This window comes from Rhododendron vialii, chromosome 2a (assembly GCF_030253575.1).
Source record: "Rhododendron vialii isolate Sample 1 chromosome 2a, ASM3025357v1".
Lineage (NCBI taxonomy): Eukaryota > Viridiplantae > Streptophyta > Magnoliopsida > Ericales > Ericaceae > Rhododendron > Rhododendron vialii.
The window spans coordinates 6,923,525-6,939,306 of NC_080558.1; the positions used below are offsets into that span (position 1 = coordinate 6,923,525).

Consider the following 15,782-nt stretch of genomic DNA (forward strand, 5'->3'; position numbering starts at 1 on the left):
TGGCCAATGCGCTTAGCAAGAGAGAGGAGGGTAAGCTACCTAGCCAACCAGTTTCCAATCCTAGGGGTCAATTCCAAGTTGACGAGCAGCACGCTCCTAACCTTCACCAGGAGCAAGCTAAAGCAGTTGTGGCCCTTCGATCGGGCCGAATTGTAGAGACTAGGCCTACAGATGACACTTCGAAAAAGCAAGATGCTCGATCTTCTGTTTTTAGGCCTAAGGAAAAGGACAAGATCCTTGAAGAGGAGGATGCGCCTCCTTTTGTTACTGATACCACTTCACCTACTTCTCCTTCCACCAGTTCCGCCATGGTACCACCAGGTGTACCACGTGTCCCTTTTCCAGCGGCTCTTAATTCACAATCTCCTTATACTAAGAAAGCTGCTGTGATGGAAGATATGATTGAGACTTTCAAGCAAGTCAAGATAAATCTTCCTCTTCTGGACGCCATTCGGCAAGTCCCCTCATACGCTAAATTTCTTAAGGACCTTTGCACTCAAAAGCGTAGAACTCGAACCAATGTTACAAAAAATGTCCTTCTAGCTGAGGGTGTCTCCTCTGTTTTCCACACTTCTACTGCCCCTAAGTTGCCCGATCCAGGGACCCCCACAATTTCATGTGTCATAGGTGACCACATTATAGAAAGGGCACTTCTGGATCTCGGGGCCAGTGTTAATCTTATGCCATACTCTGTGTATGAGCAGTTTGGGTTTGGGGAGTTGAAACCCACCTCGGTGACTTTACAGTTGGCGGACCGATCCATTAGAATCCCAAGGGGCATTGTCGAGGATGTATTGGTGAAAGTTGACCAATTTCTCTTCCCTGCAGATTTTATCATCCTTGACACAGAGCTTGGCCAAGCATCCATGCAATCCACCACCATCATACTTGGTCGTCCTTTCTTGGCTACAGCTAATGCTAATATCCATGTCAAGGCCGGGGTGATGGATGTGTCTTTTGGAAACATGAATGTTAGGCTTAATATTTACAATTCCACCAAGTACCCTTCCACGGATGAAGACTGTTTCGCAGTCGATGTCATAGATGATGTCGTGGAGGAAGCTCTTCCCTACATTCTCACTAAGGACCCTTTAGAGGCATGTTTGGCCCATTATGGCCATAAGGAGTATGAATTAGGTCAAACCATTACAGAGGTCAACTCAGTGCTTAATCATGCACCTCCAACATGGCAAGCCAAGTTTGAACCATTACCACCATTGTCACGTGAGCCTGCGCTCCCTTCTATAGAGGCCCCTCCGAAGCTTGAGCTGAAGCCACTCCCGGCCAATCTCAAGTATATCTTTTTAGGGCCTACAGATACTCTTCCTGCAATTATCGCGTCTGACCTTACTGTCGTGCAGGAGGGTCAGCTTGTTGATGTGCTTGGGAGGCACAAGGGTGCCTTAGGGTGGTCGGTAGCGGACCTCAAGGGGATAGACCCCTCCGTTTGCATGCATCGTATAAATTGTGAGGAAGATGCCAAACCATCTCCAGAGATGCAACGGAGATTAAATCCCAACATGAAAGAGGTGGCAATGAAGGAGGTGGTCAAATTGTTAGATGCGGGAATCATATACCCCATCTCTGATAGTAAATGGGTGAGTCCCACGCAGGTGGTGCCTAAGAAGTCAGGCATCACTGTGGTGAAAAATGATAAGGGTGAATCTGTCCCCACTCGCATGACCACAGGTGGCGAGTGTGCATTGATTACCGGAAGTTGAATTCCATGACTAGGAAGGATCACTTTCCACTTCCATTTGTGGATCAAATCCTAGAACGGTTGGCGGGCCAGAGTTACTATTGTTTTCTTGATGGCTATTCAAGCTATAATCAAGTATCCGTTGACCCCGTAGACCAAGAAAAGACCACGTTCACCTGTCCATTTGGCACCTTTGCCTATCGGCGTATGCCTTTTGGTTTGTGCAATGCACCTGCGACCTTTCAACGGTGCATGATGGCAATATTCTCCGATATGGTGGAGAATTTTCTTGAGGTCTTCATGGATGACTTCTCGGTTTTTGGGAAGTCTTTCGAGAGTTGTCTCCATAATCTTGAGAGGGTGCTTAAGCGCTGTTTGGAGACCAATTTGGTGTTAAGTTGGGAGAAGAGCCATTTTATGGTTCAAGAGGGAATTGTGCTAGGTCATGTCGTGTCTAAAAGGGGGATCGAAGTCGATAAAGCTAAAGTGGACCTTATCTCTAAGCTTCCTCCCCCTTCTACCGTCAAGCAAATTCGCTCATTTTTAGGGCATGCAGGGTTTTACCGCCGTTTCATCAGAGACTTTAGCAAAATTTCAAAGCCCTTGTGCGACCTCCTTGCCAAGGATGCCCCGTTTGTCTTTGATGATGCGTGCATGAATGCCTTCGTGAAGCTTCGTACTGCGTTGTCTTCCGCCCCGATCATGCAATCCCCTGTTTGGTCTCTTCCCTTTGAGATCATGTGTGATGCGTCCGACTATGCGGTTGGCGCGGTCCTTGGCCAACGGGTGGATAAGGTGCCTTACGCCATTTACTATGCGAGCAAGACTCTCTCCGATGCTCAATTGAACTATACCACTACGGAGAAGGAGATGCTCGCGGTAGTGTTTGCGTTAGATAAGTTTTGGTCCTACCTCTTGAGGTCGAAGATTATCGTGTACTCTGACCATGCCGCGTTGCGGTACTTGCTTTCAAAGAAGGACGTGAAACCTAGGTTGATTAGGTGGGTCTTGTTGCTACAAGAATTCGACTTAGAAATCCGGGACAAGAAAGGTTTCGAAAACTCCGTAGCCGACCACCTCTCGAGGATCTTGATTGACTCCGCATGTGACCCTTTACCCTTAAAAGACTCCTTTCCGGATGAGCAACTTTTTACGGTGTCACATAGTCAACCCCCTTGGTATGCGAACATTGTAAATTACCATGCCACTAGCGCCATACCTTCCCATTGGTCCAAGCAAGACAAGGACCGATTCTTTGCGCAGGTTGGTAATTATTTTTGGGAGGATCCGGAGTTGTTCAAATATTGTTCGGATCAAGTGATTCGGCGATGTGTCCCCGAAAGTGAGCAACAGAGCATATTGACTTTTTGTCATACTCTTGAGTGTGGGGGACATTTTAGCGGTAAGAGGACCTCGGCGAAGGTCTTGCAATGCGGGTTCTATTGGCCCACACTTTTTAAGGATGCCCATGAGTTTTGCAAGGCATGCTTTCGTTGCCAAAAGGTTGGCAACATATCCAACCAAGACATGATGCCTTTGTCCGATATTCTTGTGGTAGAAATTTTTGATGTGTGGGGAATTGATTTTATGGGACCATTCCCAACTTCTTTTGGGAATGAGTATATTTTAGTGGCAGTAGATTATGTCTCAAAGTGGGTGGAAGCGGTAGCAACGCGGACTAATGACCACAAGGTTGTGGTCGAATTCTTGCAAAGTAACATTTTTAGTCGCTTTGGCTACCCACGTGCGATTATAAGTGATGAGGGAACCCACTTCCTAAACAAATACTTTGCGGCGCTAGTAAAGAAATATTCTATCACTCACAAGGTGGCAACACCTTATCATCCTCAAACTAGTGGCCAAGTAGAGGTCTCGAATAGGGAGGTTAAATCAATTCTTGAGAAAACGGTTAGGCCGGATCGGAAAGATTGGTCGCTTAGGCTTAATGATGCTTTATGGGCCTACCGTACAGCTTTTAAAACTCCCATTGGCATGTCTCCTTACCGGTTGGTTTACGGTAAAGCGTGCCACTTGCCTGTAGAGTTGGAACATAGGGCCATGTGGGCCATTAAGAAATTTAATTTTGATATGGTTATTGCCGGTTCGAATCATAAACTCCAACTCAATGAATTAAAAGAACTTCGTAATGATGCATATGAGAGCTCTAAAATCTATAAGGCTAGGACTAAAGCATTCCATGATAAGCATATCCGTAGGAAGTCCTTTGAGCCTAATCAAAAGGTGTGGCGCTTCAATTCACGTTTGAAATTGTTTCCGGGCAAGTTGAACTCTAGATGGGATGGACCTTATGTTATTACTCGTGTATACCCCCATGGTGCGATTGAAATTTGGGATCCACGTGATGGCCAAGTATCTAAGGTTAATGGCCAACGATTGAAGCCATATGTGGACGGTTTGAGTGAAGAGGGTGAAATTGAGTCCATCAATTTGGTGGACCCAGTGTACCCTAACCTTTGAGCGCTTTCAATGAGTCTAGGAGACTTGAAATCTATGGAGTTTGAGAGACCTCCAGTGTTTGCCGTGCTCGAACGGCTTCTGAAGGTCTGGTATAGCCACCTTGTCAAAGCTATGTATGTAGTACTTAGGAGGTTGGGTCTGGCGGCAGGCGTGTAGTTAGCAACGAAAATTCTGTCTGAACCATCTGATTTTAATGTCCAACTTGGTGGAGATTGCTTCATAAACCGAGTGGTGGGTAAGGAATCTGGCAGCCCCAGAGGGAGTGACAGCCTATTAGATGATGGCACCACTTTTCAAGATATCGCTGAATCCTACACATATTGTCCTTCCAACAAATAGGGAACCACAGTCTTTGACAAGGGAGAAAAGTAGTACCCGTGTCTTTCACGCGAAGAAAGTGTATACTTTTTTGTCTTGGTGGAGTATTTTAGGGAGTATTTGTTAGCATTTTATTTTTATTTTTATTATTTTTATTTTTCTCTTTTTCTTCGCTTTGTGTCTTTTGTTTTATTTTGTTTTATTCTCTATATTTTGTGTTGTGGGACTAACGAAGCGCAGGTTTACGCTACAAGTTGGGGGATGACTCCCACATTTTCTTTTGCCTTGATTTTTGTTGCTCCTACGTGAGGTGATATCTCTCCTTTCTTTCTCTGGCTTGTCTTTTATTTTTCTATGGCTGAGCCATCACTGAGGACAGTGCCATTATTAGTTGGGGGATGGATCGCTTGCTTTTTGTCTATAGAGTTTTTTAAAAATAAAAAAAAATACTTGTTAGATCCTTTCTACTTGAGACTTGGAGATTGCAATGTTTACTTGTTGGTTGCTTGTGCTGAAAATCTATGAGCATTACTTGAATACTTTTGTAGCATGGTAGTTCTTTTTGCTAGCTTGGCAATAGGAATTTATCTTGGCATACGCTCTTAGCATCTTTGCACTGCACGTTTCTTGGACTTTGACTACTTGTGAGTTGTAACTTGAGTGCTTTCAATGGCTAGATTAGTGGAGACTTATACCCATGTGAGCTTTAGTGCCTTACCTTCCTTTGGAGTGGTGTTATTTAAACTCTTTGTTTGTCGTAAAAAAGAAGAAGCTTAATCGTTGTCGATCTCATTATCTTTGTCATCAAGTATTGGGACTTAATGCATGCGTAATATTTCATCTTTTGGGAATGGAAAGTTACATGGTTGTATTGCCCCTAGGAGATGATAGTAGGCCATTTTTGTGCTTTGAGCCGGTTCGTTTCTTTTTCTTAAACACTTATCCCTTGCAAGCCACATTGAGCCTCTTGCATGAGCCTTTTTCTTGTTAAGCTTCACCAACCATATTGTGTCTTGAGAATGGCAAGTTAATCATGTGAAGGTTAATTTTTAAAGAGAGTGGAGAAAGTGTATTTGAGAAAGATTTGCTTGAATTGTGGTGTGTTCTTCCCCATTGTTAAAAACAGTGAAAAAATTGCAAAAGAAAAAAAAATAGAACTTGAATGAAAAAGGGGAAGACACCTATGCATTTGTTTGAAGAAAGAAACGTGTGAACTTCATTGTGGAATTGTGTGAATGGTGAATAATAAGAGAGATAAGGCGGAGTTGAAAAGAATGATGAGAGGGCGCGCACATTATTACTTGCCTATGTTGTTTTGGCCTATTCTCGGACACTTGCTTATGATTTGTCCTAACTTTTGAAGCACTTTTCCTTACCCAATGATATAACCAAAATAAAAGTCCTACTTGATCTTAGGGGTAATGGGTTGTGATCGATGGATAGATATAGTCTTTAATACTTGGCATTCCATTCATGAGATCTTGTGTCCACTTTAAAAAGCTTTCTTTTTGCGTCTAAGTGTGCAGGATACTTTGGTTCTTTATTGCATAACTTCCATCCGCACACGTTGAGAGTTTATTAAATGCACCTTGTTTCGAGCGTTTTCTTTTGTTGAGTGCATGACATGGTGAGAATTGAAGTCGAGACTCGGTCCGGAGAGGGTGCTCGGTTGTGGTTCACTTGTAGTCGTGGTCTTTGCTCACACACACTAAGTTTGGGTGCCATGATTTATTTCTATGTTTTGATAGCGTCTAGAACTATTATTGCATATGTTATATTCTTGGTATTGGTGTTGCAATGAGTTGCATTGCAGGTTTTTGGGTTCCAAGTAAAGGAATCGGCGGTGTTTTGTGGGTGATCACTGCTGAAAACCCTCACGAGACTTCACTCGTCCTACCGGGGCCACCCGGGGGTTTAAAAGATCTATCCTTTAGTTAGTTGCTTTATTTTATTTATTTTTTGATTTCTTTGCTAGGGACTAGCAAAGTGTAAGTTGGGAGATGTGATAGGTGCATAAATGTGCCTATTTACGCCCCTTAATTTACTCTTGTTATGTCCGTTTATTATATTATTTAGAGTTTGATACTCGTTTTTATTTATTTCAGAACCTACGGAGCCGTTGGATAATATTTGAAGCTAAATCGATATAAAAATAATTAACGATGCAAAGCGAGCTCGATGTCATGCTTAGAGAATGTTATCCTTGCCGATCAAAAATCAACAAGTTGGACCAAGCTTATAATGGATGGAAAGAGAGAAGCACCCAATAAAATTCCTACAAGATGAATAATTATGTGCATAATGATGGGCCAGTAATTAAAAAGGTCGGCGCCTCCTTTCTCATGAAGATTATTTTCAGCACTTATAAAAGGACTGCAAGGGTTTTTGCTTGGGGATCCGATTGTCACGCAGAAACGGAAACAGCGGGGGCTGCCAATATATCATATTTTCCCACGGCAGAAACGGGAGAACGGTGGTGGCCATCAGGATACTTTTTCATCACGCGAAAATAGAGAACTGGGCAGCAATCACCACGCCTCGCGAATCACGGCCAAACCGACACAGGAGCTTTGGGTTTTATTCTTTTACTATTTATTAGAAAGCTTTCAGTTTGTTGTTCAATGGAGTTTTGTTCTTACATGATTATTTGTTCTCACTCCATGAACGGCTAATCTACTCGGCTAGGGTAATGAGGAGGTCTCTCCAAGTAGCATAGTTGTCTGATTCTAGGGTTTTATGTTCAACTTGATTGTGTGACTTGATCGATTCATAACTTTTTATGAAGTTTGATATTTTTCTGACATTCGAATGTGTTTGTATCCATGGTTTCAAGCACTGTCATACAATGATTTTTAATATTTCAGGATAGGTTTTGAGATAGACTATACGACGTGAGACGGATCGTGCCGTTGGTTAAATCCAATGAGACGATCTGTGCCATGTTGAGATAGCCTATATGGAGTGCGAATCTTGATTATCTTTTTGGGAATTATCGATAGGAATTGCTACCCTACGGTAATCTGGTTGAATGTTGAATATGAACACTAGGTTTCGAAACAATTGCGTTACAGAGGGAGACTGAATCGGAAACCCTAGTCCCATCTCTCATCAGTTTACAACTCCTTTAATCTGCTTTCTAGTTTAGCTTTAGTTTAATCAATCCAAATCAAAATCCAATTTCTCTTTACTTTCTGAATTAAATTAGAAATTAATTGAAACTACTGCAACTCAGCTTTTTACTCCCTGCGGACGATCCTGGACTTAACAACTGTTCTTCGGAATACTAGTTAATTCCTTGGTTTTATAAATTATATTTTTGGTGCGAAAACGACGGACCAACATGATCCAAAAGTAATCTGTGATTCTTGGTTTGGGCCGCCGGTTGGTTGGTGTACTTATTCTTGTAAACTGGGTCAGTAACATGAGAGTTCACTTTGATGAAACATAATTCCATGATGTGCTTTCACTGTTATTGGCTTTTGTTGCAATTGCAACGGTAAATTCTTAGAAATCTCCAAGCAAACAGGACCTGGTATATGTGAATGTATACGTCTAGGAGTATAATGCATTTAGATGTGCATTTCTGAATCCCACCAATGGATGGAGGTGGCATTTGAGTGAAAAGATGTAGACGATTGGATTTATATAGGGAAAGGAGCTGCCAATCTCGTTCTTGCTCACTCCGAATCCTCTCCAGTATTTGTGTGTTCATTTATGCTTCACCCTTTTGATCATTTCATTGTGCCACTTCTTTTAATTTTTGATTATACAATAATTCAGCTAAGAATTTTTCCAAACTCCAAAAGCAAAGCAAACAATTAAGTTCTTTCTTCCAAGAATTGGGATTTTCCTTTTGAAGAGTTGTTTGGATTTGCAAATGCATCCTTGTACTTTGTAAAATGAACTTAAATTCTAGAATGAAATGGAGATTAAAACAAGTTAGTTGACACTTAACAGTGGGTAAATAGAGGAGGCCATAGTAACATGCTTCGCTAAGAAGACGGTGCAATGTACCTACATTCATTACTTATGACATTTCCTTCGATTTTGAGTAAACAATTTGATTTTGTCGAATTATTTTTACGCCCTCATGGAACTAAATCTTGATGGACTATCTTTAAATGAATATGTGTTGCATAATTGCAAAGCTGCATGTAGACTTATTTTTTTTTTCTTTCTTTTTTTTTTTTTTTTGTGTGGGGGGTGTAATGTAGACTTATTGTTGGTTAATAATTCATATCTATCCTTGGGATTTGGACATGCCTATGCTTGGCAGTGGTACTTCTGAGCGGCCGATCCGACCGTTCATCTCGGCGATCGACTGCTCGAATATTCATCAAGCAATGAAAGGTTTAGATTTATATGCGATCAGATTCAGTCCGAGTGATCTATACCGAAATGAACGATTGGATGCCGCTTGGCACCCATTTGGCACCGAGGTGCTTGGCGGCAACCTTTGGCCCCGTTTGTGATCCATTGACTCCATTCAAGCAAGAAATTGGAAGGGCCCAAAGATTGAGGTGTATGCTTAGACAGTCACTTGGACACATCTCTATATTAAATTATTAAATGATAATATACATTTTTATTTTCCTGCCGAACGGAATTTTCTTTTTGTCTCAATTCATTTATTATTTTTGCATTTGTTAGTTCGCGTCAAATTTTTGTCAACTATTGATTCGTCACGACAAGATGAGTCGGAGGAATAGAAAATTATGACCCAAGTATTTTGGGAAAAATCCAAAAAAAAGGCCAGACAATATTCAGACTTTTCGGACTTTTTCTTGGCTTTTTAAAAATAATATTTGAGTTTGGGTCATAATTTTATGGTTCTTCAATTTCTCTAGTCGAAACGATCCAATAATCCATAAAAAAAACTTTGACGTAAAACTAACTAACGCAAAAGAAAATTGAATAAAAGAAAAAAAATTAGAAAAAAATTATTAATCTTGTAAAAGTATAAAATCCCCAAAAGAGAGCCAGGAAAATATGTTGGGTCAACTGAAAGATTCTTTAAAAGTTTTTTTTTTCTGTAGAGATTTTTTAAATGGGTTTCAGCTTAAAATGAGGTGAGCCAGCTGATAAGCTCAATTCAGTCCCCTAACTCCTAGAGCCCCGCTTCAAAACACAAATTCCTGATTAGAAGCCCAACGCTCCGGCCAAAATGACGGGTATACTAATCCCGCTTTAAGAAAATCGCGGCCAAGTGTCAAAAGAAGTGACCAAGAGTAATAAAAAGCGGCCAAGTGTAATAAAGCGCAGCCAAGAGTAATAACAAGCGGTTCGGAGCAATAAGAAGTGGCCAAGAGCAATAAGAAGCGGCCAAGTGTAATAAGACGCGGCCAATTGTAATAACAAGCGGCCAAGTGTAATAAGACGCGGCCAAGAGCAATCACAAGCGGCTAGGAGCAATAACAAGCGGCCACTGGCAATAATTACCATCTAGGAGCAATAACAAGCGGCTAGAGGCAATAATAAGCGGCCAATAGTAATAAGAAGCGGCCAAGAGTAATAACAACCGGCCAAGTGTCAAAACAAGCAGCTATGAGTAATACGATTCGGCCAAGTGTAATAAGATGCGGCCAAGATATCCGGAAACAGATCATACACTAAAACGCGTGTTCTGTAACCACTCTTAAAAAAATAGCGGCCAGATGTCAAAACATGCTGCCAGGAGTAATAAGATGCAGCCAAGATGTCCGAAAACAGAACATACGCACACTAATCATGCTTTTACCAGTAGGAAGCAAGAAGAAAACGCATCATGAATGACAACGATTTGAGCTTCATACTTTGTACTTTGTACTGTTCAAGCTATTGTTGAGAGGCGGGATGGAGTTGAAGAACTACGTAGATGTATGAACGACAATGAATTTATTGAAGAAGCCGAGGTGGAGCAGCGTTGAAGCCGAAGGTTTGATCCATGCTTTTGCTTCTGGAGATCGATCACACCCTCAAATGCAAGAAATCTATGAGCCCGGCCGTGGATGTCATATGTAGGAATAAAATTGTTCTTTTTCCTTTTGAAAGTGCCTTGAGGCCCAATTTTTTTTTCAAGATTTGTCTCATATACAAATAAATATGGGCTAACACAAGAACCAACGACCTTTGGATTTTTTTTTTGTTGATCCAAAATTATGGAGTTCATAGTTAGATTTTGCACTTTTGAGCATGTTGGCATGGATTTCAATGGTTCATTACATCAAAAAAGAAAAAACTGAGTGCTCCCGAGTAGCAATTCAAATTGCGCCTGAGACACTCTACAAGAAAAGAGTAAATGTGGAAGCGCACGAGCGCAACTTATATACGCTTGGGGATCGGAGCACGCGAATTGCGCCTGAGGCGCATGTGATGCAGCAAATATTTTAAGTTATTTTTTTACCTCACTTTTTCTAGTCCGAATTGGCAGGAGACTAGAAAAAGGCAATCCTTTAAACATTATAAGGATTGTTAAAGCATAAGAGAGGCACAAGAAGGTGGTACGAAGTGATTCCATGAGATTCATCCGTGATGATTTCATTCGCATATGTTTTTTTTTTTTAGGTTTACATGATTCAAAAGTAATCTGTGATTCTTGGTTTGGGCCGCCGGTTGGTTGGTGTTCTTATTCTTGTAAACTGGGTCAGTAACATGAGAGTTCACTTTGAGGAAACATAATTCCTCGATGTGCTCTCACTGTTATTGGCTTTTGTTGCAATTCCAACGGTAAATTTTTAGAAATCTGTAAGCAAACAGGACCTAGTATATGTGAATGTATACATTTAGGAGTATAATGCATTTAGATGTGCATTTCTGAATCCTTGCAGTGGATGGAGGTGGAATTTGAGCGAAAAGATGCAGACGATTGGATTTATATAGGGAAAGGAGCTGCCAATCTCGTTCTTGCTCACTTCGAATCCTCTCCTGTATTTGTGTGTTCATTTATGCTTCACCCTTTTGATCATTTCTTTGTGCCTCTTCTTTTAATTTTTGATTATACAATTATTCGACTGAGAATTTTTCCAAACTCCAAAAGCAAAGCAAACAATTAAGTTCTTCCTTCCAAGAATTGGGATTTTCCTTTTGAAGAGTTGTTTGGATTTGCAAATGCATCCTTTCACTCTGTAAAATGAACTTAAATTCTATAATAAAATGGAGATTAAAACGAGTTAGTTGGCACTTAACAGTGGGTAAATAGAGGAGGCCATAGTAACATGCTTCGCTAAGAAGACGGTGCAATGTACCTACATTCATTACTTATGACATTTGCTTCGATTTTGAGTAAACAATTTGAGTTTGTCGGATTATTTTTACGCCCTCATGGAACTAAATCTTGATGGGCTATCTTTAAATGAATATGTGTTGCATAATTGCAAAGCTGCATGTAGATTTATTGTTTTTTTTTTTTTTTTTGCCGGGGGGGGGGGGGGCAATTAATGTAGACTTATTGTTAGTTAATAATACACTACTATCCTTGGGATTTGGACATGCCTGTGCTTGGCAGCAGTACTTCTGAGCAGCCGATCCGACCGTTCATCTCGGTGATCGACTGCTCGAATATTCATCAAGCAATGAAAGGTTTAGATTTATATGCGATTAGATTCAGTCCGAGTGATCTGTACCGAAATGAACGATCGGATGCCGCTCGGCACCCACTTGGCATCGGGGTGCTTGGCTGCATCCTTTGGCCCCGTTTGTGATCCATTGACTCCATTCAAGCAAGAAATTGGAAGGGCTCAAAGATTGAGGTGTATGCTTAGACAGTCACTTGGACACATCTCTATGTTAAGATATTAAATGATCGCAGACATTTTTATTTTCCTGCCGAACGGAATTTTCTTTGTCTCTATTCATCTTTTTTTTTTTGCATTTGTTAGTCTGCGTCAAATTTTTGTTAACTATTGATTCGTCTCGACGAGATGAGTCGTAGAAATAGTTATTTTGGGAAAAATCCAAACAAAGGCCAAACAATATTCAAACTTTTTAGACTTTTTCTTGGCTTTTTTATAATAATGTTTGAGTTTGGGTCATAATTTTATAGTTCTTCGATTTCTCTAGTCGAAACGATCCAATAATCCATAAAAAAAACTTTGACGCAAAACTAACTAACGCAAAAGAAAATTGAATAAAAATAAAAAAAATTACAAAAACATTATTAAGCTTGTAAAAGTATAAAATCTCCAAAAGAGAGCCAGAAAAATATTTTGGGTCAATTGAAAGATTCTTTAAAAGTTTTTTTTCCTGTTGAGATTTTTTAAATGGGTTTCGGCTTAAAATGAGGTGGGCCAACTGGTAAGGTCAATTCAGTCCCATAACTCCCAGAGCCCCGCTTCAAAACCCAAATTCCTGATTAGAAGCCCGACGCTCCGGCCAAAATGACGGGTATACTAATCCCGCTTTAAGAAAATCGCGGCGAAGTGTCCAAAGAAGCGGCCAAGAGTAATAAAAAGCGGCTAAGTGTAATAAAGCGCGGCCAAGAGTAATAACAAGCGGTTCGGAGCAATAAGAAGCGGCCAAGAGCAATAAGAAGCGGCCAAGTGTAATAAGACGCGGCTGAGAGTAATAACAAGCGGCCAAGTGTAATAAGAAGCGGCCAAGTGCAATAAGAAGCGGCCAAGAGCAATAAGAAGCGGCCAAGTGTAATAAGACGCGGCTGAGAGTAATAACAAGCGGCCAAGTGTAATAAGACGCGGCCAAGAGCAATAACAAGCGGCCAAGTGCAATAATAAGCGGCCAAGAGTAATAAGAAGCGGCCAAGAGTAATAACAACCGGCCAAGTGTCAAAACAAGCGGCTATGAGTAATACGATTCGGCCAAATAGTTTAGCCCACCGTCAAATCGTTACAGCTTAATATCGGCAAAATAGTTTAGTTCTCTCTGACCGCCATCAATCCCTCCACGATTTTTTGTAAATCGAAGTATTCATAGTTCAAAACAAGATTTAGCCCTCATCTGCAAGGGATGATGACTATGCCACATGTGCCAATAATTTATCGCCACCCATACTAAGTGGGTCAACCCTTGTCCCCCAACCACCCAACAAGGGATGACGACCATGTGCCACCCATAAAATTTCCCGCTAAGTGATAGGTTGGGAGCACCACTTGGACATGCCACATGGTAGTCTAGGACAATTGTATAATTACTCCATTTGCAATCCGTTTTCGAATCACTCCCTTTGTGCAAATTAAAATAGCTTCTTATTTCGTCACATATGTAGTTTGGGTTTCTCTGGTTGTGCCCCTTATCTGCTAAGTGATCTCCAACAAACGGATCTAACACTTCATCATCACCATTTCCATATTAGTTGTGGAACTTTCCCAATTCAATCTCCAATTCCATCCACCTTTCTCTTATGTGGGAAGCCGTCCATATATTGTGTGCACTCATATCAGGACCAGATTTTCCCATTTTGTAATGCTAGACGGTGCTTGTGATCAGATCTCCAACCCAATCTCCACGTTTCGCAGAATCATATGTACCTTGGATGGGAGGGCTTGAAGATCAACGTTTCTGTGTGCAATTTTAATTACAATGTATGCTATGTAAGTTTTTTTTTTGAGGATAGCAATCGAGTATCTATCTCACCCTTGAATTCAAACCAAGTCACAGCCAGAACTGGACGACCTCGGGAAATCTTAACATAGCTGTGAATTTTTGGCGCCGTTGCCGGGGAGTTAAAACACGGTTGCGTATTTTCAATTTGTTTTTAGTTTAATTCTTTGTTTTATTTAATTTTTTTTTCTTTCCTGTTAGTCTGTTTCAGCATTGCCAGGTTTTTGAACATCACAAGGATTGTGAAGTTGAATTTATTGGTGGCCAGGCAGATCAAAGCGATTTCGTTTACCCACTGTGAGTTCTCTTTTCGATTACTTTATTGTTGGATCGCTGAAATGGTAGTGGAATTAGGGTTTTTGGGATATTTATGCGTCGATATCGGTCGTTATCACCTGAGACAGCGTCTGATACTGATCCTGAATTTGAGAAAACCCTTCGATCTTTTAGGAATTCTCTTAAAGCAAAACGTGAACGCCCAATTGCTCGTAATATAAACTTTGACGTAATGGGCAACCAAACAGGAGCAATTGGTGGGGAACAGGGCTCCCCATTGGTGGAGTATTTTATTCCAAATGAGTATGAGTCCACTTCGTGCATAGTCATGCCCACGGTAAGAGCCAACCAATACGAGATAAGGCCAGGCACTTTACAGATGTTGCCCTCATTTTATGGGAAACCAAACGAGGATCCTTATGATCACTTGAACCAATTCATGGAAACGAGCAAAATTATTTGCATTCGTGACTTTGATAAGGATGCATTGAAATTACTCCTTTTCCCATTCTCGTTGAAGGATAAGGCCAAACAGTGGTTGAACTCCTTACCGGCAAACTCCATCACCTCTTGGACTCAGATGTGCGAAGAGTTCCTAAAGAAATATTTCTCCATCGGTAAGACAACCCTTCATAGACAAGAGATCACCGGATTTACCCAACACGATGGAGAACAGTTTCATGAATCTTGGGAGAGATTCAATGACCTTCTTAGGACGTGTCCTCACCATGCTATCCCCAAGTGGCAGCTTGTTCAATCTTTTTACCAGGGTTTGATGGAACCACATCGCCAACTGGTAGATTCTTCTAGTGGTGGGACCTTCCTGCATAAGAATGTGAACGATGCATGGAAGTTATTCGAAAACCTTAGTGAAAACTCTCAACATCGTGCATCTTCCCTTAGACATTCGAGAGGGGCAGCGTCTAGTTCTTCCAAACAGAGAGGGGTCTATGAGGTTCAGCCCTCTAATGACCTTACACATCAAGTAGCTGCCTTGACCAAAACATTGAAAGAATTAATCACTTCGGGTCAACATCCTCTCCCTGTGGGACATCATCCACCCACTTTTCAGGAGGTGTGTGGGATTTGTGCTAGTCCCATGCATTACATCACTGATTGCCCCTCTGCCTCCCAATATCCAGAGTTTGTGCAAGAGCAAGTTAGTGCTGCACAAGGGTTCTCCAGGCCAGGCTACGACCCATTTTCTCCCACATACAATGCTGGTTGGAAAGATCACCCAAACTTTTCTTGGAGGACGCAAAATCAAGGCAGTCCCTCCTCTTTGCAACAGAGACCGCACAACCTAAGTGGTTTCAACCAACCAAAGCCCAATTACCCAAGCAAATTTAATCAAATGGCTTCCCAAAGGGCACCACAGCCCTTCCAACAAGCACCTCCTCCTTCTCAGGCGCCCCAGCCTCAACGGTCTCCCAATTTTGACGAGACCATGTGACAAGGGATGCAAACAGTGCTCCAA

General features: G+C 41.4%; 1 non-coding gene and 2 pseudogenes across 1 annotated transcript; 2 read left to right on the plus strand and 1 right to left on the minus strand.

The window, feature by feature from the left end:
* Positions 1-4,177, plus strand: part of LOC131317033 (uncharacterized) — a 35,597-nt pseudogene extending 31,420 nt beyond the window's left edge.
* A 33-nt stretch (positions 4,178-4,210) lies between these two features.
* LOC131317034 (uncharacterized) overlaps positions 4,211-15,782 on the plus strand; it is a 47,590-nt pseudogene continuing 36,018 nt past the window's right edge.
* LOC131318306 (small nucleolar RNA R71) lies at positions 14,938-15,040 on the minus strand. Its single transcript, XR_009197630.1, has one exon. It is a non-coding gene; the product is annotated as a small nucleolar RNA R71 (small nucleolar RNA).